The following is a 27,343-nucleotide window of genomic DNA, read 5'->3' as shown; positions in this document are numbered from 1 at the left end:
TTGCTCTGTTTGGAAGGCTTAGTGGTCTCCATGTCCTGGGTGATGATGATGCTGTCTGCCTCCCAGGCCACTGTCATGGTGCCCAGGTAGAAGTCACTCATGAGACACACTAGGGTGGCCTTGTTAGCTTGGAGCTCCTCAGAGGAGGGCGGGAACAGAGTACTAAACGAGGAGCCTTGGGCTTGCCTAAGACAGTGAGCTGGGTCCTGCTGCCAAACACGTGCAACAGTGAATGATGCTTGGATTGAAACCCATAGGGCCACAACCTGGGGCCAGTCCAGGAGCTGGGCTGGAGCAGAAACAATCGTGGTGGAAGGGGAAACAAACATGTCCTTCTTCACATGGCAGCAGGAGAGAGATTGAGAATTCACATCCTCTTCTAAGGAGACTTCTGCCTCTAATAAGCCCTCCCACACCACTCACAACTGATTGGACCAAGGATGGACACCTGACCCGAGACAGGCCAGATACTGTGGTGTGGGCCAGTGGGAAAAGGTAAACTGGGTGACAAAGAGGAACCATTAGAGTAAGAGGCAGCTACCCTAGGGAGCCAGAGATGAGAACATGCAAAGAAAAGCTTTGAGGGAGAAACCACAGTTGGAGAAAGACTGGAGATTACAACTCCCAACCTGGCTCTGCCAGCTGGTTTTGTCCCTCAGCTTTGTTGAGCTGTAATTGACAAAGAAAAGTTTTATGTGTTTAAGGTATAATGCGATGTTTTGATATACATCATGAAATACATCATGAAATGATTGCCGTAATCAAGCTGATTAACAATACGATCTTACCTCACATAGCTACCATTTGTGTGGTGTGATGAGAACATTTAAGATCCACTCTCTTTGCAGATATCAAGTGTATAGTATGGTATTGTCAACCATAGTCAGCAGGCTGTACATAGATCTCCAGAACTTACTCATTTTCTAATGAAACTTCATACCTCTTGACCAATATCTCCCATTTTTCCCACCCCCCAGCCCCTGGCAACCGCTGTTCTACTCCTGGGCTCCTATGAGTTTGACTCTGTTAGATTCCTCATATAAGGGAGATCATGGGACATTTCTGTGTCTGGCCTACTCTACTTAGCATAATATCCTCCAGGTTGTTACAAATGACGGGATTTCTTTCCTTCTTAAACTCCAGTAACACTCCATTGCACATATATACCACATTGTCTTCATCCATTTATTCATCCACATTTGCAGAGGTTGTTTCTGTACCTTGGCTATTGAAACATATGCTGCAATAAACATGGGAGTGCAGATATCTCTCTGCGAAACTGCTTTCATTTCCTTTAAATTCTGCCACTTGATTTGAGGAGTTGACTAACTCAAACCTCTGTTCTCAGCTGGGCGCAGTCGCTCACACCTGTAATCCCAGCATTTTGGGAGGCTGAGGCAGGTGGATCACCTGAGGTCTGGAGTTAGAGGCCAGCCTGACCAACATGGAGAAACCCCATCTCTACTAAAAATACAAAATTAGCTGGATGTGGTGGTGCATGCCTGTAATTCCAGCTACTCGGGAGACTGAGGCAGGAGAATCGCTTGAACCGGAGGCGGAGGTTGCGGTTGCGGTGAGCCGAGAGTGAGGCATTGCACTCCAGCCTGGGCAACAAGAGCGAAACTCCATCAAAGAAACCCAAACAGACAAAAAACAAAAAACAAAACCTCTGTTCTCATCTGCAGAAGATTAGAGATAGTGTACATAAAGTATATATAACACAACAGGACCTCACTAAATGGTGGCTATATTACACATAAAAGTATTTTTTTTTAAAGAAAAATACTGAGAAATCTTCTGAAATCATCACTTATAATAAAGAATGGAGTGCACAGAGGAAGTAAAAAATGTATACAACACAAAAGCAAGGTTTTGAGCTCTTAAGACATAGTCTGTTTTAATCACCCGTGTTTATACTCAGTACTTAGCTCAGTGCCTAGCAAATCTTTAAGTGCTCGATACGCGTGTATTGCTTTCTTTTTTTTTTTTTGAGACGGAGTCTCGCTCTGTAGCCCAGGCTGGAGTGCAGTGGCCGGATCTCAGCTCACTGCAAGCTCCGCCTCCCGGGTTCACGCCATTCTCCGGCCTCAGCCTCCCGAGTAGCTGGGACTACAGGCGCCCGCCACCTCGCCCGGCTAGTTTTTTGTATTTCTTAGTAGAGACGGGGTTTCACCATGTTATCCAGGATGGTCTCGATCTCCTGACCTCGTGATCCACCCATCTCGGCCTCCCAAAGTGCTGGGATTGCAGGCTTGAGCCACTGGTATTGCTTTCAATGAATAGCTTCAAAGCAAGATTTTTCTTTGACTCAGATATGTAGCTGATTGGGCATTTTTACCCAGGGAATTGCCCTGTTGTTACTCACTGAGCCCCTTGTATGTGAAACCACTGCAGCAAGTCTAATTTCTCTCTGAAAGATTGGCATTTATGAGGTCATTTTCCCTTCAGTCTTTTCCCCTATTCTTATTTATTCCACCATATTTCACAGGCAAGCAAAACAAAAACAAACAAAAGACCTTTCATAAAAGTAACTTCCCCCTGTTAATGCCTCTCCCTGAAATCTATGGGGAAGACAGAAAAAGAAAAAGAAGAATCACGAGAGAGACGAAAATGCAAGCCCATGCAAGTTCCCCAAATCTTTAACAGGATAGACATATCTATGCATATTTAAGTGAAAAGATTCTGAAAGGACCTGAAAATAACTTAACTGGAGGCAGGATGATCCAGGGGAAGGAAAGAGAATACAGCTAGGGCACATTTCCATACCAAAGAGTGTGAGGTGTGGTAGACATCTGTTGCTTTTGTCCTCTCAACAAAACACTCCTCTTTACGCTGGAGAATTGGTCTTCACAGCATCCCATATGATTCCCATGGGCCTGGCTATGGGGTGGGTATACAATCCACCCCCGTCCAGCCACACCACCCTAGCCGTGTTTACACAATGCAATTGGGCATTGACCCAATCAAGTCCAGTCATATTTCTTTCAAGAAATTTAATATAGGAAATACTGGGAAAGGGAGGGAGAGTCTCACTTTTATACCACGAATTGTAAGTTTATACCCAGGATTGGGACTACCAGCAGCCATCTCTCCTGCCACATGTAGTGAACATATTTGTGTCAGGAGACAGTGAGGCCAAATGCAAAAAGAGGCAGAGACAAACATAACCTGAGAGGAAGAGTGGGAAATAGAAACTTGATGACATCATTTGAACACTTGAATGCACCTGTAACTAAAGCCTTTGGTTGAGCAGATTGTAAGGGTAGAAATGAGTTCTAAGTTTCCCAACCCCACCCCACTCCCAAGTCCAGGCTTGGTAAGTTGGTAAGAAGGTTTTAAGGAAAGAGAGAAGTTACTCTGCACACACATGGGGGCAGAATTTGGGACTGGGGCCACCATCTATGAGAGAGGAAACAAGCAACAGAAGGTCACAAACCCTCAAAGCTTAAGGAAGCTGGTGTTAGTTGATTTCTTGTGAAAACCAATTAAAAAAAAAAAAGGTGTGAGTTTTATAGCTGTGGGAATATGAAAAGAAACAGGGAAGGATTTAGTGGAAATTGTGAGGTCTATGGTTTTTATAGGTCTTGGAGCTGGCTGGGACTTAACCAGTTATCTAGATCTCAAAGGGCCAAGTGACTTCAGCTAACATGTGAGTCACAGACGTGAAAAGAAACAAGGAAGATTCAGCACACACATAATACGTATTCCCAGGGAAAAACCAACAAAAATGGAACAGAAAATTATTCAAAGATTTCATAGGTGATTCTCCTGAAAGAAGAGATCTAAATCTTCAGGTTGAAACAATGTATGGAGAAAAAACTGATGAGTTCTAACAAGATTAAGACATATCCTGATGAAGTAATTTCAAGGATAAGAGAAAGTCTTGCAAGCATCCAGGCAGAAGAAACCTGTCACCTTTAAAGGGAAAGAATATATATCAGGCAGGCTTTAGACTTCCATCCACAGCAACACTAGAGGAACAAGATAATGGGAAATTTTGAGAAGAAAAAATAGAACACAAGAATTCTTACTTACCCAGGATATCATTCAATTGTAAAGGCCTGGGAAATACATTCTTAAAATATGCAAGAACTGGCCAGGCGCAGTGGCTCATGCCTGTAATCCCAGCACCTTGGGAGGCTGCGGCAGGCGGATCACGAGGTCAGGAGTTCGAGACCAGCCTGGCCAATATGGTGAAACCCCGTCTCTACTAAAAATACAAAAATTAGCTGGGCATGGGGGCAAGCGCCTGTAGTCCCAGCCACTTAGGAGGCTGAGGCAGAAGAATCGCTTGAACCCAGGAGGCAGAGGCTATGAGCCGAGACTATGCCACTGCACTCCAGCCTGGGTGACAGAGCGAGACTCTGTGTCTCAAAAAAAAAAAAAAAAAAAAAAAAAAAAAGATGTGTGTATATATATGCGCAAGAACTTTATAATTTTAGCATTAATAAAATCTTCCTGAAAGAATGTATGTGAAACAACAACTGCTGTCTGAAAGAAGAACCAAATTAAGAATTTACAAATGGAGGCTAGGCAAGGTGGCTCATACCTGTAATCCCAGCACCTTGGGAGGTTAAGACAGGAAGATCACTAGAACCAGGAGTTCAAAACCAGCTTGGGCAACATAGGGAGATCCCGTTTTTATGAAAAATCAAAACATTAGCCAAGTGTGGCAGTACATGACTATGGTCCCAGCTATTCAGGAGGCCGAGGTAGGAGGATCACTTCGCTTGGGCCTGGGAAGTTGAGGCTGCAGTGAGCCGTAATTGGGCCACTGCACTCAAGCCTGGACAACAGAGAGACCCTGTCTCAAAGAAAGATAAATTTTAAAAAAGATGCAAAAGACAATAAAATGGCAGAGTGCTGGAAAGCAAAGAAAGAGAGCAGACTACAAAGCTACAAGTAAATATGCAAGATGTAGACAAATTTTCAGGACCAAAAATAAGGAAAATACCACAGCCCAAAATATCAGATGGAAGAGAGAATTTTCCTGAAGATGCCTCTGGAGAAGCTCTACACCCAACAAATTCAAAGTACTGGAGAGGGAGGAGCCGCACCCCAGTTCCAGCCCTGGCCTTGAAGAGGACGGACAGCTTCCACTTCCTTCCTCTGGAAACTCTCAGTCCCAGTTGTCATGCTGTGGAAAGCAGAAGCCACATAGAAGGGCCAACTGAGGGTCCTCCAGCCAACAGCCAGCATCTCTGCCAGCACTGGAGGAAGCCATCAGAATAGTGCCACCCAGTGGAAAACCCTGATGAGTTCAGAAGCATCCCACATAACTGGGGACAGAAAACTGGCCCAACTGAGCCCAGTTAACGCACAGAATCATTGGAGATAGTAAAACAAATGGGCATTGCTTTATGCCACTAAGTTTTACGATTATTACATAGCGTACACAACCAAAACAAAGGCCCTGGGGCAATCATAAGTTATTCAAGAATGTCATGGAATGTTTGGGCCAGTTTAACTCTATCCCCTTTTTTCCCCCTTCTTTCTCCTTCCCCTTTCTTTCTCTCTTCCCTTCCATGGAGCTTTTGAAGATAGATTTCTATTTTTAGTCTTATTAGCATCAAAGTGGGAAAAGGCAAAAAAAGGTTTCTCCTGACATGTAGGAATTTAAAAACTATGCAACTCCTAATAAGAACTTTACTCCTGTAAAAGGAAGAGGAAAAAAAAAATTCAAATGAGAACAATATGAAATCTTTTAATGCAGTGACAGATTTAAGGAGGTCCAGGAAAAAAGCAGACACAGTAGAATCTATAGAACTGTGGTGCTGGAGACAGTTTCCTTTGAGTGGTAGGGAGGGCTTTAGTGTCATAGAATGACAGTTTCCTCCTTACAGATCTCTGATTCTGCAGAAGGTGTTGTATATATGGTTATTACACTAAAAGTGGGGTCCTAGGGTTTTTAAAAAATTCAATAAGCAGGCCGGGCGCGGTGGCTCAAGCCTGTAATCCCAGCACTTTGGGAGGCCGAGATGGGCGGATCACGAGGTCAGGAGATCGAGACCATCCTGGCTAACACAGTGAAACCCCGTCTCTACTAAAAAATACAAAAAACTAGCCGGGCGAGGTGGCGGCGCCTGTAATCCCAGCTACTCGGGAGGCTGAGGCAGGAGAATGGCGTAAACCCGGGAGGCGGAGCTTGCAGTGAGCTGAGATCTGGCCACTGCACTCCAGCCTGGGCTACAGAGCGAGACTCCGTCTCAAAAAAAAAACAAAAAAAACAGAAGTTGTTTCTTTAAAAAAAAGAATGAATAGCAACAAAACAAAATAATGAATTAGAAGACTTATTAAATAAGCTCTTGAAACACAACAATAACAAAACCTGTCCTATAAAACAGATAAAATGTAGACTACTCATGGGAAACACTGTAGAAAGCCTAAATATACAAAGAACTACAAAGGAGAAAACCCAAATGGACCCCTCCATTCCACTTCATTAGTCTGTGACTCCTGGAGAGAGCACCATTTTTTCAGGTGTCTCATTTGTGAAGTCACAACCCAGGAGACTCTGGCATCAACTCAGATAGAGGTAAATTCTGAGAAGTGAGTCAGCCACTAAAACAACAATCATATTAATGTGAAGTCCTCAGGGCAGAGTGTTTCTCTGGTGCAGTTTAAGATTGAGAGACACAGCCAGGCATGGTGGCTCACTTCTGTAATCTCAGCACTTTGGGAGGTCAAGGTGGGAGGATTGCTTGAGTCCACGAGTTCCAGATCAGCCTGGGTAACATAGCAAGACCCCATCTTTACAAAAATAAAAAATAATTTAATTAAAAGAAAAGAAAAAGATTGAAAGTCACACAGCTGTAAACTAATGAAAGTTCACTTAGAGCAACAGGCTTTGTCATGGGGAAAGAGCGAATCCTCATTTGATTCACCGCTGATCAGACACCCTTGCTGGCACCATTGAAAATGGATGTGGAAGCCGCAATTGATGTGATCTCATGATAGCAAGAGATGCTGACTCAACAACAAAAACCCTACCACTTCTTATTGTAGAATATGATGTCAAAATAATATTATCATGTTGGGAAAATATGATTTAATTTAGCCACATCTTGACAAGTTTTTCTGTTTATTGAGTCTCTCATCTCTTCTATTTCTTCTTTTTATTTTTCTGGTTTTTTTTTTTTTTTTGAGACGGAGTCTCACTGTGTCTCCCAGGCTGGAGTGCAGTGGCGTGATCTCGGCTCACTGCAAGCTCCGCCTCCCGGGTTCACGCCATTCTCCCGCCTCAGCCTCCCAAGTAGCTGAGACTACAGGCGCCCGCCACCATGCCCGGATAGTTTTTTGTATTTTTAGTAGAGACGGGGTTTCACCATGTTAGCCAGGATAGTCTCGATCTCCTGACCTCGTGATCCACCCGCCTCGGCCTCCCAAAGTGCTGGGATTACAGGCTTGAGCCACCGCGCCCGGCCTATTTTTCTGTTTTAAAGGTTAATTTGTTTGTTTGTTTTTGAAGATGGGATCTTGCTATGTTGGCCTAGGCTGGCTTCAAACTCCTGGTCTCAAGTGATCCTCTTGGCCTCCCAAAGTGCTGAGATTATAAGTATAAGCCACCATGCCCGGCCATATTTCTCTTTCTTCATAGCTAATAAATTATCTGGTATACATGCCAGATAATTGTTGAAGTGTTTGCTATTTCATTTTTTTTCTTTTTTCTCTTACTCATTTCAGTGGCTTTGATAACAAATATTAGCAAAAAACAAATCCATTCAAGGAAAATGCCACTTTCTTCCATGAGTAGCATGTCCACTGTACTTTTATATATAACTTCATGTGGTCTGTAACTTCCATATGGTTAACAAACAATCTATATGCCTTTTTTCATGGGATAAAAATCAATGTTTTTCTTTTATCATTGTAAAACTGAAGCTCACAATTCATAATTTTTTGTGTACATAAGTCTACGAGAAAAAAAATTTGAAGGAAATTGAGTCTAGAATCTAGAAGTTCTTCCTTTATGTAATGCATATTAATGTTTAAACACATTTATAGTTAAAATTCCAAGTATCTTGATTATTTAGAATTTAAAATTTCATTACTAGTTTTTTGTTTCAGCACATTGTAGTCTGAGGATGTGTGCTATGTTTTCTGCTGTTAAATTTTATCAGTATTTTCCTCGTTGACTAATACGTTTCATTTACATCGGGAAAAAAGTATATTCTCCATTGTACAACATAACGTGCAGCTATTAAAGTAAGTTTGTTGATATTACTATACAATCCATAGTCTAGTTTATTTGTTGCTTGTGAAATTTGTCAGAGACTGAGAATGATATATTAAAATATCCCGTACTATAGTTCCAGCTACTTGGGAGGCTGAGGTGGGAGGATTGCTTGAACCTAGGAGATCAGGCCTGTGAATAGTCACTGGACTTCACTCTGGGCAACATAGTGAGACCCCCCTCTCTAAAAAAAATAAATCCTGTAGCATGCTATTCATTTCTTCTTCCACATTTGTATTTGGACACAATAGTATTCTCTGTTTCCAAGTACATGAAGTGTAACCTTTATTAACTTACAGGACAGTGGTTTCCTTTCAGGAACAGCTGGCTTCATGGGTATGGCAAAAGTAAAATTAAACTTTACATTTTATAAGGTTCTGTATTATCTCTGCTTCCTAGAGCATAGTTTCTCTCTCTAAAAGATAAAGAAATAAGCAAAAAATACAGTGAAATAAAATAGCCATTTTATCTCATTTGAGGCTTTTGCCTTGATTTCTTCTCATATATTAGTATTGTTATCATTACTTTATGTATTTACTTTTTGTTTAGGCATGTTTGATAAATCTTTGGCCATGTTTTCTTTCCTTATTTATATCAGAAACTACATGATAATTCAATAGTAAAAAATGTGTTACTGGCAGGGTGTGGTACTCATGCCTGTAATCCTAGCACGTTGGGAGGCCGAGGTGGGAGGATCACTTGAGGTCAGGAGTTTGAGACCAGCCTGGCCAACATGGCAAAACCCCGTCTCTACTAAAAATACAAAAATTAGCCAGCTGTGCTGCCTGTGATCCCAGCTACTTGGGAGACTGAGGCACAAGAATCGCTTGAACCTGGGAGGGGGAGGTTGTAGTGAGCCAAGATTGTGCCACTGCACTCCAGCCTGGGTGACAGAGCAGAACTCTGTCTCAAAAATAAAAAAGAAAGAAAGAAAATGAATTACTATAATGTGTTATATTAGTAGTCCAATACAGTTTTTTCTTAAAGCAGCATATTTAAGAAAGCATAAAAAAATTCAGCATCTGCACTTTTAAGTTGTTAGAAAACTAGGAAAGAAATCACTTTTAATGTTTTCTGATTTTTTTTTTGAGACAGGGTCTTGCTCTGTTGCCCAGGCTGGAATGCAGTGGTGCAGTCACTGCTCACTGCAACCTCCGCCTCCTGGACTCAAGTGATCCTCCTGCCTCAGTCTCCCGAGTAGCTGGGATTACAGGCATTCACCACTATACCCGGCTAGTTTTTGTATTTTTTGTAGAGACGGAGTTTTACCTTGTCTGCCTTGGCCTCCCAGAGTGCTGAGATTATAGGCTTGGGCCACCGCGTCTGGTCTCTGATACTTGTTTTTAATGATAACCCTATAAAATACCATACACTTGGAGTTGGATGCTGTTTTCTTCGAGTCAGTCTGAGAATCTTTGTCTTCTCATAAGGAGTTTAATTTATTTATACTCATTGTTATGACTGATAGCTGATCTTTCTTGTGTTATTTTGTCTCATAACTGATTTTTAAATTCTGTCGGTGACTACCTTTAAACTTTTCAAATAAATCAGCATTTCTCTAAATGACAAAGCCAAAAGTGACATGGTGCTATGCCCAACTCTCTACCCCCATTCAAGATAAGAAACATAATGCACGTCTGCATTTCTTAACAGCCAAGTGTTCCTTGGTCTTTGTTACTATAACACATGCATGTAAATCCAGATTATTGTTATTTTCATATTTTTCTATTACATGTCATTTCGTTCAATATCTCCATGAATATAGCTGTAAATATTAGCAAAATATTAACAAAATTCAACTAATAAACAAAAAGGGTAATATATCCTCACTAAGATAATGCAAACTTGGCCTACTGTTTTTAAAAAAATCAATCAATGCAATTCACCATATTAGCAACAACAATAACAACACAAAAAGGAGAAATACCATAAGAACATTTCATAAGGTGCCAAAACATGGCAAATAATATTAATGATTGATCTTTTGTTATAGTCCTAATAACACCTGAAACCTGAAGCTCTGTTTTTTTTTCTTTCTCTGTCATTAGGTTAGTCATATCTTTTGTTCTGTCTTCAAGCTCACTAAATCTTCACTTTGTCACTTCCATTCTGCTATTGAGTCCATCTTTGAGTTTTTAAAAATGTTTGGTTATTGTATATTGCAGTGCTCCCCAACTAAAATAACAATACAAAATTAAAATATTGAAACTTACAAGAGTAAAGAGAATGGAAAAAGGAGACCGCAAATATCCACTAATATTTGCAAGGTGGTAAATTTATGAAGGAGTTTCTACTACCTTGGCAGGGAATTTGGATGTGCTCCTAATCCTGGCGGAGCAGGGCATCCATGAGAAGTAAGACAATTATCTCTAGAGAAACTGAGAAGCCCAGGGCTCAGAGGCACCAGGAAAGGCTCTATGGAATGTGGGTGTCTTCAAGCAGAGCCTGAGAAATGTGCTGCCAGGCAGATCATTGATGTTGGGAAGTGCTCCTCATGGTGGGAAGGACTGGAAAGGATGAAATAGGGGAAGGGTGCATTTTCAAACTGTTCATTGCTCTAGGTAACTGGAGTTTAATCCTGCTGGAAAGTCTCTGAGGAGCCATGTATAATTCACCCTAGAATTATCCCCTGGCAGGACAGAAGAGGATACTGTTTATCAAGGATCTCCCAGTCCCCTCAGATCAAAGGTCATCACTAGGTGGTACATGTGTCAGAATGGCCCAGCAGAAACAGCCACATAAGAGCAAAACCATGTTGCGTTCATAACTATTAAATCGAGCTTAGCCCACAGCAGCCTGCTTACGTATTTTAACTTTGGCCTAAAGGTTTCTCTGTACATAGTAAACCATAACCTAAATGGAAGAGTAAACAGACTGTAACCTACTCTTGTGCCTATCACCAAGTTTTGGCAAATTAAAGGGGGCCAACTGTTCAAACCATGTTTAAATAAGGCAAACACAGAGCTGTAACCAATCTGTTTCTGTACCTCACTTCCATTTCCTGTTCCTCACTTTCCTTTTTCTGTTTACCTCTTTCCAACACGTGGCTGCACTGGAGTCTCTCTGAGCCTCCTCTGGGCTTGGAAGTCTGCCCAGTTCACGAATTGTTCTTTTCTCAATTAAAGTCTGGTAAATTTAATTTGGCCAAGGTTTTTCTTTTAACGTAACCTTTAAGATCTCTTCCAGCTTTAAAATTTCCTGACCCTATTTTCATCTTCTCATTCACCATCCAGCCATGCAACATGATGGCCCATGATGGCCAAATTCCAACAAGGTAGAATGTGTGCTCTTTATAATTTCCTTAATTTACCAAAAGCATAAACTTCAGGCCAGGGAGATTTAACTGCATTAATTGTCTATTACATGTGGTCCAAAACAATTACTGTGTTTAAAGTACTAGAAAATAACTTACAAACCTCAACATAAAAATTCACAAGACAAGGTTGAGAAAAAAAAGCTGGGCTCGGTGGCTCACGCCTGTAATCCCAGCACTTTGGGAGGCCAAGGAGAGTGGATCACGAGTCAGGAGATCGAGACCATCCTGGCCAACATGGTGAAACCCCTTCTCTACTAAAAATACAAAAATTAGCTGGGTGTGGTTGTACGTGCCTGTAATCCCAGCTACTCCAGAGGTTGAGGCAGGAGAATCGCTTGAACACAGAAGGCAAAGGTTGCAGTGAGCGGAGATTGTGCCACTGCACTCCAGCATGGCGACAGAGCAAGACTCATCTCAAAACAAAACAAAACAAAAGAACTTTCTTTCTTTTTTTTTCAAGAGTCGAGGTCTCTCTCTGCCACTCAGGCTGAAGTATGGTGGTTTGATCATGGCTCACTGCAGCCTCAAACTCCTGGATTCAAGGGGTCCTCCTGCCTCAGTTTCTTAAGTAGCTTGGGACTACAGGTGTGGGCCACCATGCCTGGCTAATTCTTTACATTTTGGGGTTATGGGGAACAAGGCCTCCCTTTGCTGCCCAGGCTGCTATTGAACACAGGTGATCCTTCCTTCCACCTCAGCCTCCTGCTTGTCACCGGGATTACAGGATTGAGCCACAATGCCTGGCTTAGAAAAAAATCCATTATCTGAGGAATGCGAGTCCTTTTAAATTATCAGGACCAGAGAGCCATTAAAATGAGACAGCAATCACGTCCCTCGTAAGCTATGTATTCATCTCTTGAAACTGTTTGCTATTGCCACAAGTAGCTATAAATTACCCTAATAATGCCACACTGGACACTATAAGCCGTACCCTATAGGCGAGCAGTGTATAGCCAGTCACTAATCCCTGTTACTTCTGAAACCAGAGAGAGTTCCTGACAACAACTTTGTATGAGCTCACTCCTCGTCCCTCTTTTTTGCCTTTAAAAACTTTCTTGTAACAACGGCTGGACGGAGCTCACATTCAAGGTTTCTTGGGTCTAAGTCTTCTGGGCAGCTGTCTACACTTTGGCACAGGTAAACTCCTTAAATCTTATTTTGTGCCACAGCCTCCTCCTTTTATGTCGACAAGGTCAGACAAAGACAATGTTAAGCAAAAATATGGATAAATCAAACATGCATAGTAAAGAACCTTTTACTAGAGTTTTGTTAATGTGATTTTTCCCATTTTGTTTTGAAAATTTTTGAACCTATAGACATGTTAAAAGAATAGCACAAAGAACTTCTATCATTATGCTATATTCCTATTTAATTCCTCAATCCTAAGAAAAAAGGATCGTTTCCTATATAACCACTTTACCTTGATCATATTCAAGCAATTTGACATTGATATACTATTATCAAAAATTTACTTACTATTGAAATATTTAAAATAACCACCAATAATCAAGTTTCACCAGTTTTCCCAATAATACTGTTCATAAATTCTTCTTTTTTAAAAAATCAGGGATTCAGTCTAGGATGAAGTGTTGCATTTAACGTCATGTAACTTTCATCTCCTTTAATTTCAAGTGGTTCTGCTGCCTTTTTTTTTTTTCTTTTGAGATACAACCTGTAAAGTGTCCAGGCCAATTGTTTTGTAGACTGTCTTGGAATTAAATTCAGATTATTCACTTTGACTGGCCCAGATGGTAGTGTGTTCTTCTCATACCAGCAGGTGCGTCATGTCAGTTTGCCCTAACATCAGGGATGTCATATTTGATCATTTGGTTAAGGTATTATGCGCCAGATGTCTTTTTTTTTTTTTGGATGCTCAAAGTTTTCCAAATTTGGCCAGTGAAGCCTCTTCTAGTAGACTCCTGTGTCTTTTTTTTAGTTACTATTAAATGGAGACAAAGTCTTGCTCTGTCACCCAGGCTAGAGTGCACTGGCTCATTCACTGCAGCCTCCAACTCCTGGGATCAAGGGATCCTCCCACCGCAAGCTCCCAAGTAGCTAGGACAGCAGGTGTGGACCACCATGCCCAGCCAATTTTTTAAAAATTGTATACAGATAGGGTCTCACTATGTTGCCCAGACTTGTTTTGAACTCTTGGCCTCAAGGGATCCTCCCACCTGGGCCACCTAAAGTGTTGGGAATACAGGCGTGAGCCACTGCATTCAGCTCCTGTGTCTTTTCTACTTGTTTTTGTGTGTTTTGAACACTTTCTTATCTTCTCAAACAAAAATGATCCAGGCCTACCTTGTTGTACTTTCCCTACCCCCAAACTGAAATTAGCCTTTTTTCCAGACAGCCCTGGTTCCTTTTAGTGGGAATGCTATTTAATGTGCTTTAATATATAATATTTTTATGTTGTAAAATATTACTTTTGGATAGTTTGCAGAATTGTGATAATTTACCTTAGACTCTATCTCTTCCATCATACATCAATTCTATGTACTTGCTAATTATGGAAATAATTTCTGAGAATTTTCTTTCTTTTTTTCTTTTTTAGACAGTCTCACTCATCACCCAGGCTGGAGTACAGTAGCACGATCCCGGCTCACTGCAACCTCTACCTCCTGGGTTCAAGCAATTCTAGTGCCTCAGCCTCCTGAGTAGCTGGGACTACAGGGCTATGTCATCATGCCTGGCTAATTATAATTCTTTTTAAAGTTTATCATTAGACAATGGTTTTCCTTAAAGTAGGAATAGTATTTAGTTTTCCCTAGATTAGTCTGTATAACTTTTATAAAATAATGGTTTTTTTTTTTTTTTTTTTTTTTTTTTTGAGACGGAGTCTAGCTCTGTTGCCCAGGCTGGAGTGCAGTGGCCGGATCTCAGCTCACTGCAAGCCCCGCCTCCCGGATTCACGCCATTCTCCTGCCTCAGCCTCCCGAGTAGCTGGGAGTACAGGCGCCCGCCACCTCGCCCGGCTAATTTTTTTTGTATTTTAGTAGAGACGGGGTTTCACCGTGTTAGCCAGGATGGTCTCGATCTCCTGAACTCGTGATCCGCCCGTCTCGGCCTCCCAAAGTGCTGGGATTACAGGCTTGAGCCACCGCGCCCGGCCTAAAATAATGGTTTACAGATTTAAAATGTATTATTCAAAGTGATGAGGCGGGGTGCGATGGCTCATGCTTGTAATCCCAATATTTTGCAGGGCTGAGAAAGATCACTTGAGGCAGGGAGTTCAAGACCAGTCTGTGCAACATAGTGAGACCTTGTCTCTACAAAAAAAATGTAAAAATTAGTCGGGTGTGGTGGCGCATGCCCGTAGTGGCAGCTACTCAGGAAGCTGAGGTGGGAGGATCACTTGAGCCCAGGAGTCATGATGATGCCACTGCATTCCAGGCCGAGCAACAGAGCGAGACACTTTCTCCAAAGAAAAAAAATAAACAACAACAAAAAAAACCACACACACACACAACAACAAAGTGATGAGACAGAGGGGAAGTATTTAACAATTTCTGGTTTCTGAATGAATAATTTTAGTACATCATCTTAAAGTTTTCTTCTAAAGCTATATGATATGATTTTGAAATGAATGGCAGCAGCCTCTACTGGAAATGATCATGTAATTGCTTATTTAATTGAATGATTCACTCACTATGACACATGAGACAATTATTTCTGTCACACTATGGTATTGTCTGTCTAATGTTTAGCTATAGGCAATGCATAAGAAATCCTTCTCTTTTTTTTTTTGAGACGGACTCTCTTTCTGTTGCCCAGGCTGGAGTGTAGTGGCGCCATCTCTGCTCATTGCAATCTCTGTCTACCAGATTCAAGAGATTCTCCTGCCTCAACCTCCAGAGCAGCTGGGATTACAGGCTCGTGCTACCATGCACGGCTAATTTTTGTGGAGACGGAGTTTCACCATTTTGGCCAGGCTGGTCTTGAACTACTGACCTCAAGTGATCTGCCCACCTCGGCCTCCCAAAGTGCTGGGATTACAGGCATGAGCCACCACGCCTGGCCGAGATATTCTTTGCTGAATCACAAGAAGAGTTGTGCAAACTGTTGCACATATTTTAATACTTCTAAATATTTAAACATTTAATAATAATATTTCAGAAATTTGCCCTTTACCCACTTTTCTTTTGTGTGTGTGTGGGGGGGAGGGTTATTGATTTCTTAATGCAAGAAAAAATTAGGAAAAGATAAAGCATTATCAAGAGAATATTAATGGACACAATTGCTGGATATACATAATATTGGCATCTTTTCAGTACGAAAGCATTTTAAGCTCTTTAGAAAATTTATCTCTGCAGCCGGGCGCGGGGGCTCACACCTGTAATCCCAGCACTTTGGGAGCCCGAGGCGGGCAGATCACGAGGTCAGGAGATCGAGACCATCCTGGCTAACACGGTGAAACCCCATCTCTACTAAGAAATACAAAAAACTAGCTGGGTGAGGTGGCGGGCGCCTGTAGTCCCAGCTACTCGGGAGGCTGAGGCAGGAGAATGGCGTAAACCCGGGAGGCGGAGCTTGCAGTGAGCTGAGATCCGGCCACTGCACCCCAGCCTGGGCGACAGAGCCAGACTCCGTCTCAAAAAAAAAAAAAAAAAAAATTTTCTCTGCTAGAGATGTTTGTAGATCTAGAGTCCGGCTCTTTTAAGGTCCACTTAAACTTGAAAAATATGTGTTTTTGTTTTGTTGCTGTGATTGCTCCAGTGCGGTAGAATATCGTTTTAGCTATTTTTAAGTGTGATAGTTCAGTTGCAGTAAGTACATTCGCATTGTTATGCAATGAAAAAGGCATGGTTGTAAGTGGCAGGTATTTCCCTATGGAGGTCTATTTTTTGGGTTGTGTCAATCACAAGGAGAAATCTCTCAGCATATTGTTTTATCTCCTTGACTTTACAAAGATTCTCTGGTTTAGTCTCTACAGCCCATGAGGTAGCTGTTACCCCCTTTTTACAGATGAGAAAACTGTTCCACCATAGGTTTTGCATCTCTAGTGCCGGTGGAACTGTCAGATGCCATGGCTCTCTTGCTTGTGTTTCAATAATCAGTTCTTACTCTCCAGTCCCATTTTTATCAAGCATAAAATGCACTAGTACCTCTTACGCTGATTTTTTCATCTATCTTGGCCACTATCCCTAGATTCACCCATCAGCAGCCCTATCCTAGGGTGAGTTGCTTCTATGACGGATATACTAGTTGACATACTAGTTGACGTCTGCATTTTTGTTTCAGAGGCTAATCTTTTAGGCAACCTTGTCTCCAAACCTAGAGAATATGAAGAAGCTGACTCTAAATATGAGTAAGATTCTTAGCCTTCTCCAGAGAAGTGAAAGAGAGAGACGTCCAGACAAGTGACTGTCCTGCAATAGTCTGTCATAGAAGTGCCATTTAAAAGGGAAAGATGAAGTTCTGTAGAGGAAACTGAGGCAAGCAAACTCAGGAGGGCAGAAAGTTGATGTTTCTTCATTGTGGAATCCCCAGCTCCTGGAACAGCTTCATAGAGCGCATGGGAAAGATCTATCTAAAAAGTGGATGAAGCAAGTGGCATTTAACCTGACTCTGAACAGATGAGCAGTGCTCCAGGCGGGGCCAGCATGTGCAAAGACATAGCAGGATGAAGACCTTTGTATGAACTGTATGTGAACACTTCGGGCCCAATGTGGTGGCTCATGCCTGTAACTCAGCAACTTGGGAGGCTGAGGTGGGACAATCGCTTGAGGCCAGGGATTCAAGACAGACCTACCTGGGCAACATAGTGAGACCCTCCTCATCTCTAAAAAAAAAAAATTAATTCACCTCCCAAAAAACATTTTGGGATGTTTCATGGGGTTCCCCCATCCTTTTTACCCCTTTTCACAAACATGTGCTGGGAGAAAGAAACTGTGTTTGAAATGCTATCTCTAGTGGTAGTATGGACTAGAGAAATGAGTCCTTCAGAAAGTTAGTAAAAATGACTTTTTTTTTTTCTGAGATGGAGTCTCGCTCTGTCACCCAGGCTGGAGTGCCATGGTGCGATCTCTGCTCACTGCAAGCTCCGCCTCCCGGGTTCACGCCATTCTTCTGCCTCAGCCTCTGTGGTAGCTGGGACTACAGGCGCCCGCAACCACGCCCGGCTAATTTTTTTTTTTTTTTTGTATTTTTAGTAAAGACAGGGTTTCACCATGTTAGCCAGGATGGTCTCAATCTCCTGACCTCGTGATCTGCCTGCCTCAGCCTCCCAAAGTGCTGGGATTACAGACGTGAGCCACCGTGCCTGGCCAAGAATGATGGTTCTGAAATACCCTCTGCATGGTTCCTTTGTGATATTCATCAAATATTTCTTGTTCTCTACCCTCCAGACACGCAGTAGGGTTGCAGTTCTCTACTCCACTCCCATTGACCTTTGGGTGTGGCCCTATGACTTACTTTGCCCCCTAAAATGTAATAGGACAGAATAGAAACGTTAAGTCAGAGGGCAGAGTCCCCAGTGAATGAACGGTTGGCAAGAAATAAACCATCAATGAATGGAAAGCAAGAAATAAACCTTGTTAGAAGCCACCCTACACCTTCACACTTCATGGTTTCATTTAATCCTCACAGAAGTCCTATGAGGTAGGTATTTTTTTTTTTTTTTTTTTTGAGACGGAGTCTCGCTCTGTCACCCAGGCTGGAGTGCAGTGGCCGGATCTCAGCTCACTGCAAGCTCCGCCTCCCGGGTTTACGCCATTCTCCTGCCTCAGCCTCCCGAGTAGCTGGGACTACAGGCGCCCGCCACCTCGCCCGGCTAAGTTTTTGTATTTTTAGTAGAGACGGGGTTTCACTGTGTTACCCAGGATGGTCTCGATCTCCTGACCTCGTGATCCGCCCGTCTCAGCCTCCCAAAGTGCTGGGATTACAGGCTTGAGCCACCGCGCCCGGCCGAGGTAGGTATTATTCTAGTGTCCCAAAAAAGGAAATCGGGGTTTATTCACAGCCAAAATAACTCTGGAGCTGTGTCCTTCAACACCACGGCCACCAACCCCATGCGGCAATCAAGCATTTGAATGTGGCTGGTCCAATAAAACACATACCAGATTCAAAACTGGCATGAAAGAGGAATGTACAAATCTCATTAATAGTTTATATTTTACCTGCTCTTGGTTGTTGGAAAAAACAGTTTTTCTTAATTACATGATGAAATAATATTTTAGAGACATTGGATGAGTTAAATATGATCTTAAAATTAATTTTGCTTATTTATGTTTACTTTTTAGAACAGAGCTACTAAAAATGGAAAAGTACATAGGTAACTTGCATTTGTAATCTGTGCTATATTTCTCTTGGACAGCACTGGTTTACTGGTTATAAATTGAGGAAGCAAAGACTAGTTGCTCTGAATCTAAATTTAGGGCTCTTTGGAGCATGTATTCCTCCCCTCTCAAAGGGAATTTATCTGGTGGCGGTGGTTTGACTGGCTGCTCATCTAAATGTATTTATTCATGGATTCATACAACACATATTTATTGCTCAGTTACTATATACAAAGCTCTGTAGGAGGTGATATGATTGTGCTCTGCCCTGAACTCAGTCCTGCCAAGGACAAAAGTTTTGTGGGTGAAGAGCTGATAAATGGCCAAGTTTGAAGGTAAATGAGATGCTAATAGGAATGCTGTTCAGGAAAGGGAAATCTCACCTGGCTTGGAGTAGCTAAAAAAGAAAAACTATTTGAAGACCATACTGCCCCAGCTTTAAATGCAATTTGCTCCTTGAACTTTCCCGAAAATACTCACAATTCACGTAATCTCAGCAAGTCTATACGTTAACCCACTTCTACTCTCTACTTGTTACTTTGAAAAGAACTCAGTCACTCTAGATGCAAGTGTTGACCACGTGGGGAAAACACTAAGGGATTCAGCTTCATTTTGTCCCAGTTAGGCTTACTGAAATAACAACATCAATGCCATTATCTCAGAGGTGAAAATAACTGGACAATTCTAGTATCTTATTCTTCAATGATTAATTACTAAAGGGAAAATTATATCTACAATGTGAACTGATGAACCAGTATCACATTTTCATTTCTAATGGTTCAATGCTCATGTTAAACCCTTTGATTTTCTTTTCTTTTCTTTTTTTATTTTTTGAAATAGGGTCTTGTTCTGTCACCCAGGCTGGAGTGCAGGGGCACAATCACTGCTCACCCCAGCCTCAACCTCCTGGGTTCAATTAATCCTCCCAATTGAATGATTGTTCTGAAATACCCTCTGCAGGACTCCTTTGTGATATTCATCAAATATTTCTTGCTCTCCACCCTCCAGACACATGGTAGGATTGCAGTTCATTACTCCACTCCCATTGACCTTAAGGTGTGACCCCATGACTTACTTTGCCTCCCATAGTGTTGTAGGACAAAACAGAAAACCTTACGTCAGAGAGCAGAGTCCCCACTCTGAGTAGCTGGGACCACAGGCACACGCCACCATCCCCAGCTAATTTTTTATTTTTTTGGAGAGACGGAGTCTCATTGTGTTGCCCAGACTGGATCCAAACTCCTGAGCTCAAACAATCCTCCCACCTTGGCCTCTCAAAGTGCTGGGACAAGTGCGAGTCACCATGCCTCACCAAAACCCTTTGGTTTTCATGTAATCTTTTAACTAAATCTTGTGGATAGTGAGCCATTTTCTTTCTCTCTTTCTTTCTTTCTTTCTTTCTTTTTCTTTCTTTCTTTCTCCTTCCTTCCTTCTTCTCCTTCTTTCTTTCTTTTTTCTTTCTTCCTTTCTCTTTCTTTTCTTTTCCGTCCTTTCTTTCTCTCTTTCTTTCTTTCCTTCTTTCTTTCTTTCTCTTTCTTTCTTCTTTTTTTTCTTTTCTTTTAAAGATGCATTAGTCTGTTTGTGTTGCTATAAAGGAATATATGAGACTGAGTAATTTATAAAGAAAAGAGGTGTATTTTGGTTCACAGTCCTGCAGGCTGTACAGGAAGGGTGGTGCTGGCATCTGCTTTTGGTGAGGGCTCCGGGGAGCTTACAATCATGGCGGAAGGTGAAGGGGAAGCTGCTGTATCACATGATGAGAGAGGAAGCAAGAGAGAGAAGGGGGAGGTCCCAGACTCTTAACCAGATCTCGTGTAAACTAAGTAAGAAAGAACTCACTCATCACCAAGGGGATGGTGCTAAGTCATTCATGAGGGACCCATCTCCATCATTCGATACCTCCCAGTAGATTCCACTTTCAACATGAGATTTGGAAGGGACAGACATCCAAACCACATCAAAGCTCTTTTTTTTGAGACAGAGTCTCTCTCTGTCACCCAGGCTGGAGTGTGGAGTGCAGTGGTACAATCTCAGCTCACTGCAGCCTGCTGGGTTCAAGCAATTCTCCTGCCTCAGCCTCCCAAGTAGCTGGGATTACAGGTGCCGGCCACCACACCTGGCTAATTTTTGTATTTTTAGTAGAGATGGGGTTTCGTCATTGTTGGCCAGGCTGGTCTTGAACTCCTGACCTCATATGATCCACTGGCCTCAGCTTCCCAAAGTGCTGGGATTACAGGCATAAGCCACCATGCCCAGCCTTCAAAGCACTTTTTTAGGATGTTCTTTATCTTTTATATCTCTCTGCCAGTGATTTTCACAGTGTGATATATAGTCAACCCCACATCAGATCACCCGGAATCATTGTCAGTATTGGGTACAACTTGCCCCATCCCAGAATTTCAAGGAGTGTGGCCTGTGAGTCTGTATTTTTACCAGGTAATTCCTATGTTTGTTAAAGTTGGAGAAGCATTGCTGCTAGTCCAGGAAATAAAGAAGTTGGTCTCCTGCATTCTCCCTGACAAGATCAAAGGGCAGTAGAAGTAAGGACTAGAAAATATTTTGAAAGTCCTCCAACAGTCAAGGGGAGTTCAGAGGATTATTCATAACCCTTTGGTGCCAAGAAATCTGGAACGTCTAAAGCTATGGGCTAATGCATCTTGCATTAGCAATTTGGCATGCAGGAAATTTCCCCACCCACAGTGCCAGGGGCACAAGGAGTCTTGGCATCCCTTAAATAAAACAAAGTTGGGATTTTCAAGTTACCCAGGGCTTCTGATTTCCTACTTTGTGTCTGAAAGAAAACAAAATGATTATATTCTTTTCCCAAGGTTGGCGAATATACCTGATAATTTTTCTTAATGGCATGAATGAAACTGTGGCTTCAGGGGAAGTATTGAACCAATGGTTCATGAAAATGGAAATGGGAAAAGCCCGTTCCTTGGTGAGAAGAGATCAGCCTGTTAGGTGTTGATACAGCCTTTCACTTGCTGTAGCACCGCACAGTCCAGTGTTCTTGGAAGGTTCAGACCTCCTTTGGGGTCCAGATGTAGTTTGGATTCTCTTTAAATTGGGGCATTGGTTGGATCTAAATACTTACTTTTTAACTTTTTGTTTTGAATTACTTTTAGACTTTCGAGCAGTTGTAAAAATAGTACAGTGTGTTCCTGCCACCCTGCTTCCCCCAGTGATAACATCTTACATAGCCACAGCATATTTTCAAAACCAAGAATTTGAAATATGTGCAGTATTATTACCTACACCACAGACTTGGTCCCTGTTATAGTCTGAATGTTTGTGTCACCCCCAAAATTCGTTTGTTGAAATCTTTCTCCAATGCATTAGTATTAATAGGTGAGACCTTTATGAGTTGATTAGGTCATGAAGGTGGAGCCCTCGTGAATGGGATTAGTGTCTTACAGAAGCGGTCCTTTGTTCCCCTCTTTCATCATGTGAGGACACAGCAAGAAGGCCTGAGAACGGCCCGTACCCAACACAGAATCTGTTCGCACATTGATCTTGGATTCCTCAGCCTCTAGGACTGTAGAAAACAGATTTCTGCTGTTTACAAGGTATTTTGTTGTAGCAGCCAAAATGGACAGCCATGTTTGTGTGGCATGTAGGCAAGATGGCTCAGGAGCAACCTTGGGAAGCATCATGTGATACACATTGGATATGTGTACAATGCACATAAAACACTAGTTTGGCTGCAGACTCCATTGGTGTTTTGTTTCATAAGAGCAGCCTCAGTGCTCTGTGAAAGGTGGCACCATCTTCTTTTCCATAAACATTAACCATGCCATCTACTATGAATGGCAGAGATTTTTCAGTTCAAGTTTCTGAGGACTGCAGACAAGTATCAAAGAGCCAGATGTTTCTTTGCATTACACTAGTTTTATTACTCTGCCTTTTGCCTTACACACTTAATAAATACAATTTTCTACATTTCTATGGTGTTTTAAATTTACAAGACCTTTATATGTATCTTAGTTTTTTTATCCCTTGTGATCAGCCCAGAAAATTATGGTCCCTACTATAATTTGTATTTTATATGTGAGGAAACTGAGTCTTACAGAAGTTAAAAGACTTGGGCCCCAGCCTCCCATTCTGGTAATTACCTCATTACGATGCCTCTTTTATTGTTTCTACTCTCCAAATATTTTGTTATTATTTATTTATTACGCATATCACTTTAATGAATGAAATGATTCTATAAGGTTTACTGTAAAAAAGAGCAGTCCCTTGCACTGCCTTTTCATTCTAGTTCTGGCTATCAAATGTCTAGAAATGTCTTAGTGTATTTTGTATTGCGATAATAGAATACCACAGACCGCGTAATTTTTTTTTTGAGACAGAGTTTCGCTCTTGTTGCCCAAGCTGGAGTGCAATGATGTGATCTCAGTTCACTGCAACCTCCGCCTCCCGGGTTCAAGTGATTCTCCCCTGCCTCAGCCTCCCGAGTAGCTGGGATTACAGGCATGCACCATCACACCCGGTTAATTTTGTATTTTTAATAGTGACGGGATTTCTCCATGTAGGCCGGGCTGGTCTCAACCTCCCGACCTCAGGTGATCCACCTGTCTAAGCCTCCCAAAGTGCTGGGATTACAGGCGTGAGCCACCGCACCCAGCCTCAACTGCGTAATTTTTAATGAACAGAAATTTGTTGGCACACAGTTCTAGAGGCTGAAAGTCCAATATCAGATGTCAGCATCTGGTGGTGGTCTTCTTGTTGCCACATAACATGGTGGAAGGTGCCACATACTGGAAGGGTCAAAAGACGGTGAGAGAGAGCACAAAAAGAAGTGAACCCATTCCCACAGTAATGCAGCGTGAGTCCATTCAGGAGGCTAGAGCCCGCAGGACCTCACAAACTCTTCTTAAAGATCCCACCTGTTAATACTGTTACAATCACAATTACATGTTAACATGAGCTTTGGAGGGAAAAACATTCAAATCATAGCAGAAGGAAACTACTCTCAAACTTTCAGCAACAACTGTTGGTCTTCATCTTCCTATCGCTAATAGCACACTTACACTGCTATTTCTTGATTTTTCGTTTTTAGGTACCATCTGCTGACTTCCCACATCAGAAGGTAAGGACTTACTTCTTCGCTGCCTCCTTCCATGTCCCCATCTCCTACAAATGTTACTTGACCACCTCCCATACTCCCATTACATATCCCAATTTTGAGTACATCAATATTCACTGATTACTATGACTCTAAATGCTAGCCACTGCTGTGTAGCTGAGCCATACAGTATACGATGATGACTTTTCCTCTACTGCTAACTTTGTATTTTCACTGGGGTTAGTAAATGTCAAGTATTTGCCTTTGCTTAGTTTTCTAAGCAACATATATTAGCATATTTCTAAATTTTCCCATGGTCTAAATCTCCTCTCAATACATCTGATTTTCTCTCAGTCTCTTCACGGAATGTCTTCTTTTAAGTTCTTTCACTTATTTTGGTGGAATGCTTTCTCTAGTATCTTTCTGGGAAAGGGTACTCAGAGATCAATGTTTTGAGACCTTGAACATCTGGAGAGATCTTCATTCCAGTCTCATATCTAATCAAAATTTGACTGGAAAGAGAAATCTAAATACAAATATCATTTTCCTGTGAATTTTTATATTATTTTCTTTTATTTGCATACAATGTAGTCATTAAGAAGTCCAGAACCATTCTAAGACCTGTTCCTTTCTAAGAAATCAGATTTTTTTTTTGGCAAGTTTCTTTGTTTTGTTTTTGTTTTTAGAGATGGTGTCTTCCAACATGGCACATGTATACATATGTAACAAACCTGCACATTGTGTATATGTACCCTAGAACATAAAGTATAATTTAAAAATAATAATAATAATAATAAAAGAAAAGAAAAAAAAGAATTTTCCCTGTAACTGGGGCACAAGACCCTCTTAAGAATAAAACTTTGGATCATTTCACAGTAATATGACTGTATTAAAAAAATAGAGATGGTGTCTTGCTCTGTCACCCAGACTAGAGGTGTAGCCTCAAACTCCTGGGCTCAAGTGATCCTACCCTCCCAAGTAGCTACAACTATAGGTGCACACCATTATGCCTGGGTAAGTTTTTTTTTTTTTTTTTTTTTTTTTTTTTTTTTTTGAGACGGAGTCTCGCTCTGTCACCCAGGCTGGAGTGCAGTGGCCAGATCTCAGCTCACTGCAAGCTCCGCCTCCCGGGTTCCCGCCATTCTCCTGCCTCAGCCTCCCGAGTAGCTGGGACCACAGGCGCCGCCACCTCGCCCGGCTAATTTTTTGTGTTTTTAGTAGAGACGGGGTTTCGCCGTGTTAGCCAGGATGGTCTCGATCTCCTGACCTAGTGATCCGCCCGTCTCGGCCTCCCAAAGTGCTGGGATTACAGGCTTGAGCCACCGTGCCCGGCCTCTGGGTAAGTTTTAAAATTTTTTTGTAGAGGTGGGGTCTCACTATACTGCCTAGGCTGGACTCAAAATCCTGGCCTCAAGCAATTCTCCCACATTGGCCTCCCAAAATGCTGGGATTACAAGTGTGAGCCACCATGCCCAGCCCTGTTGGGAAGTTTTTAAGATCTTTTAAGTTCTTCATTCTTCACAATGATGTACCCTAAAGTCTTACTATAACTATTCTTGGCACTTTGTGTGCTCTTACCATCTGAAAGCTGCTTTTTTTTTTTTTTTTAAATTGAGACAGGCTCTTGCTCTATCACCCAGACTGGAGTGCAGTGGTGCAATCACGGCTCACTGTGGCAGCAAACTCCTGGGCTCAAGTGATCGTCCCACCTCAGCCTCCCAAGTAGCTGGGACTACAGGTGTGTGCCACCACACTGAGCTAATTTTAAAATTTTTTTTGCAGAGATAAGGTCTCCCTATGTTGCTCAGGCTGGTCTCAAACTCCTGGGCTGATGTGATCCTCTGGCCTCCCAAATTGTTGGGATTACAGGTGTGAGCCACAGTGCTGGGCCTGAAAACTCTTATAGGTCAGTTTCAGGAAATGGTCTCAAATCATTTCTTTGTTGTTTTCTCTATTATGTTCTGTACTCTCTTCTCTTTCAAACCCTTGTTATTCATTTGTTGGACTTTCTGGTTTGGTTCTCTAATTTTCTTATCTTTTCTCTTTCGTTTTATTTTTCTGTGTCTTTTTTTTCCTATTCTCTGAGAGATTTCTTAAATTTTATCTTCCATCTGTTCTAGTGAGTGCTATTTTTTCTTTATCTTTCTGGTTTTTTTTTGAGATGGTTCACTGCAACCTCCGCCTCCCAGGTTCAAGCAATTCTCCTGCCTCAGCCTCCTGAGTAGCTGAGACTACAGGCGCATGCCACCACGCCTGGCTAATTTTTGTATTTTTAATACACACAGGGTTTCACCGTGTTAGCCAGGATGGTCTCGATCTCCTGACCTCATGATCCACCCGCCTCGACTTCCTAAAGTGCGGGGATTACAGGCGTGAGCCACCGTGCCTGGCCTGTGAGTGCTATTTTTTAAATGTTCTTAATTGATTCTAAGATGTATGTTTTTCACAGTTTATAACCTCTGTGGTCAGAATGTATTGCATAAATAATGAACCGTGACAATGACCATTGTTCAGGTACCAGTCACAGCGTCATTGCCATTGCTTCTGCATACACAAGCTTGCCGTCTCCTCAGTTGAGTTATATGCATGGTTGATGCCACACATGTTGATACTACATATCAGGAAATGCAACTGAAGGCAGTAAAAATGTCAAATCTTTTGGAATAAATGAGTAAACTTTCAAAGCAACAAGGAGTTGGTATGACCGATTTGTGCATTGTACAGGATTATCATTGAAGCATTGAAACTTAGTTTGTCAGAAGATTCCTGCAGACCTTGGGCCAACACAGCATGACATTCAGTGATGCGATTCAATGGAGAAAAGCGAAATGATTATTTAAGTTAAATGAAGCCAAATTAAGTGCTAGCTTCAAAATTTGAAAATTGGTATCAATAGCTTAGAAAAAAAATCTCTGACACTAGTTGAACAATTGGCTAAAATATAATGCATCATCAATACTCTTAATGACATGGAGAAAGATATTAAATGGGGAAAAAACAATGTCAATAATTCTGAGCTGGGAACTGGTTTCAGAGAACTCACACTTTAAATGTGAAGATGTTTATGAATTCCTTAGGTAAAGTGTTTTGCTTATTTTTTCTTTTATATAAACAAGCAATGGTGATATTTCATACATTTATCTCTAAGTAACACTAAAAGACTTTTTCAATAGGCAAAACTTGTAAATGTTAAGCAGTGTCATACATTGGTTAGTGGTTTTCTTTTGTTTTTTTGTTTTGTTTCTTTTCTTTTTTTTTTTTTTTTTGAGGCAAGATCTTGCTTTGCTGGTCAGGCTGGAATGCAATGGCATGATCATAGCTCACTACAGGTGTTTACCACCACACAAGGCTAATTTTTATCTTTTAATTTTGTAGAGATGGCATCTTTCTCTATTAGCCAGGCTGGTCTTAAACTCCCAGGCTCAAGCAATCCTCCTGCCTTGGCCTCT

At 41.7% G+C, this 27,343-nt stretch overlaps 1 long non-coding RNA gene across 1 annotated transcript in view; it reads left to right on the top strand.

The window, feature by feature from the left end:
- Positions 1-27,343, top strand: part of LOC144336418 (uncharacterized) — a 100,046-nt gene that overhangs the window by 52,255 nt on the left and 20,448 nt on the right. Inside the window, exons 3-4 of the long non-coding RNA XR_013408199.1 lie at positions 23,889-23,918; positions 26,180-26,287. This is a non-coding gene — a long non-coding RNA (uncharacterized LOC144336418). The remainder of the gene's footprint in view (positions 1-23,888; positions 23,919-26,179; positions 26,288-27,343) is intronic.

Source organism: Macaca mulatta, chromosome 18 (assembly GCF_049350105.2).
Source record: "Macaca mulatta isolate MMU2019108-1 chromosome 18, T2T-MMU8v2.0, whole genome shotgun sequence".
Lineage (NCBI taxonomy): Eukaryota > Metazoa > Chordata > Mammalia > Primates > Cercopithecidae > Macaca > Macaca mulatta.
This window is presented reverse-complemented; position numbering and strand designations above follow the sequence as displayed.